This window comes from Phocoena sinus, chromosome 18, assembly GCF_008692025.1.
Source record: "Phocoena sinus isolate mPhoSin1 chromosome 18, mPhoSin1.pri, whole genome shotgun sequence".
Classification (NCBI taxonomy): Eukaryota; Metazoa; Chordata; class Mammalia; order Artiodactyla; family Phocoenidae; genus Phocoena; species Phocoena sinus.
The window spans coordinates 27,759,815-27,762,633 of record NC_045780.1 but is presented as its reverse complement, the minus strand read 5'-3'; the positions used below and the strand labels follow the sequence as shown (position 1 = coordinate 27,762,633).

The 2,819-nt window shown below is 40.8% G+C and overlaps 1 pseudogene; it reads right to left on the bottom strand.

Annotated features, from left to right (window-relative positions):
* Positions 1 to 1,048: 1,048 nt before the first annotated feature.
* LOC116742941 lies at positions 1,049 to 2,046 on the bottom strand (annotated as a pseudogene).
* Positions 2,047 to 2,819: the final 773 nt, after the last annotated feature.

Here is a 2,819-nt window from a genome sequence, read left to right as displayed (position 1 = left end):
TAATTCTAAATCAATATTGACTCATAATGCAAAGTAATTGACAATCTAGGTATAAAAGTCAAGATGCTTGCAAGAAGGGGGGAGAAGAGAACATTATTGTCCTTTTGTGGGGAGGATACAGGCCATGACTAATAACATATTTTGATAGAAAAAAATGAAGTTTTCAATTGTGTTTAGATAGATAAGAGTAAACAGTGACACAATAGAGGAGTATTAACACACAAAATAAAATAAGAATATAAATTTTGGGGCTTCCCTGGTGGTGCAGTGGTTGAGAGTCCGCCTGCCGATGCAGGACACTCAGGTTCGTGTCCCGGTCTGGGAAGATCCCACATGCCGCAGAGCGGCTGGGCCCGTGAGCCATGGCCGCTGAGCCTGCGCATCTAGAGCCTGTGCTCTGCAATGGGAGAGGCCACAACAGCGAGAGGCCCGCGTACCACAAAAATAAAATAAAAGAATATAAAGTTTGAAAACAAAATTTTTAAGTACATTTCTTAGAGTATCTTTAATGAAGATTTGTTGGTGATAATCTCAGTCGGTGGTGAAGGAATTTTTGGTTATCTAAAAACCCCTACATTTTACCTTTTTTTTTTTCCATGAAGCAGCAGCAATGTTTACTCAACACAGGATAGATAGTGAGGGAATTTGGCCTTGTTCCCTTCCCCCCGGGACAGTTCATATTGATGAGCAATCCAGTGGAAATCTTTTAAACTCTGGTAAGTTCAGAAAAACCCCTCCCTTTGTCTTGTCCTAGCCGCCTGCAGTCTGAGACCTGTTGGCTTAGGGTGTTCTCTGATGGAAGCATGGAAAATTACAGTCTAAAACCAGCACAGAGCTTGCAGGCCCACAGGGTATCCAGAGTTGCCTAGGCCACTTGGCTCTTTGCCTTGGGTAATTGTCTCTTGGTAGAAGGTCCAGACCTTAGGGGGGTGGCTCAATTAATCCTTAGGAAGGTTCAGTTCCTGCTCTGCAGTTGGCCCATTTTGCCAGGTTTCTAGGCTATTCTGCCTGAATCTTGGAGATGGATTTGGAGTCTTCACCAAAGCCTTTAGACTTTGATGAAGAATAAGATACTCTGTCTCTTGCTGTGTGGAACAAGGAATGAGCTCCAGATGCAAGGAATACAGCAACACCTGGACCAGGGACATGACTTCCAGAGACCAGCTGTTCTGTAATAAAGATAGACTGGTAGGTTTGGCAGGGAGCTTGATCTCTTTTCTGAGGTCCCAGAGTAGTGTGGGGCTGGAGACCATGACAAACTTCTGCAGGGACATCTTGTTCACAATTTCATTTTCTGCCACCCTTTACAGGTGGTCCAGAAGGAAGTGACCTCTGGCTTTGGGAGCGACAGTAGCAAGTTAAGCATGTAGAACTCCTTTGCAGCTGGGCTGGAAAGAGGGATGCCCTTGGCTAAGTTGGGGTAGAACTTGTTGGTGAAGACGGGCTCAGGAAGCTAGTGGAAGTAGAACTTCAGCATCCCAGGGATGGTGTTGACTTCTTTCTCCTTCATCTTCATTGATACATCCTTGTTATTGCCATCAAAGGACACCTTCAGGGCCTGAATGTGATGACCACTCTGGACATGCAATAGATGCCCACTTCCTTCATGTCCTGGTGCTCAATCTCCACCATGCACTGGCTCATGTTGTAGGGCACCTTGGGCCTCTACCTCTTGGTGACCACAGTGACCATGGCAATCTTGACTCTGAGCACTCACTTCTGTTTCAGGAATGAATTATCTTGGAGCTCAACTCCTCACTGGTGAACTTGAGGGAGAATTTCACTTTAATCCCAATCATGGTGATGATGGTCAGCTGCCACTTTCTGTCTTTCAAGCCATGGAGAATGCAGCTGGAGCCAACCCTTCCCCATGATCCTGTCTGAACTCTCACTGTCCTCCTTGGTGATTTTTGTTTTGTTGTAACACTTTTTGTAGTACACCACCCTCAGTGTCTGGGAGCTTTCCAGCTCAATCTCAAACTTCTTGGTTGGTTAAGCTGTGTCCTTGTAGAGGCACATCTCTGCTTTATTCACAACATTATCCAAAAGATAGATAGATGAAGATAGGTAGGTAGATAGATAGATAGATAGATAGGGTATTTAAATTGATATTTATCTCAAGATTTTGAAGATACTGTTCTATTGTATTTAATTTTTAATGTTGCTGTAAAGTAGCAGTTTGTTTTCATTATTCTGTAGGTTACCAATCTTTCCCCCCCCCCCCCCGGCTTACCTTAAGGTCTATTTCTGTTGTTGTTGTTTTTATCTACTATAGTTTCACTAGAATATTTTTGCATGAAGATATTCTTGTTCAGTAATCCTGCTTGAATTAATTTCTTTTCTTAACCTGAGACTTGCATCAAGTCTGAAAAATTCTTAGCCACTATCTCCTCAAATATTACCTACCTCAATTCTTTCATTAGCTCTCTCTGATCCCTTTGAAGAAGACAGACATTTGCCTTTACATTCTATTCTTTGTCTTTTAATTACTATTCCATATCTTCTATTTTTCTTTTTTTTTGTCTCCTGTTCTGCATTTGGATAGCTTCTTAAGATCTAACTTTCATTTTATGAATTTCCTATAGAGTTTTTAAAATATTCACTGAGTTTTAAGTTCAATAATTATATTTTAAAACGTAGAAGCTCTACTTTATTCTTATTCAGATATTTCTGGTTAGCTTTTATTTTAATTTATAAATCACCCAATGTGAAATATTTCATATATACATGCAACAAAATGACTATTGATACTTCACATTGTACACCAAAATAAATTCCAGATGGATTTCAGATAAAAATATGAAAAATAAAAAGAATAA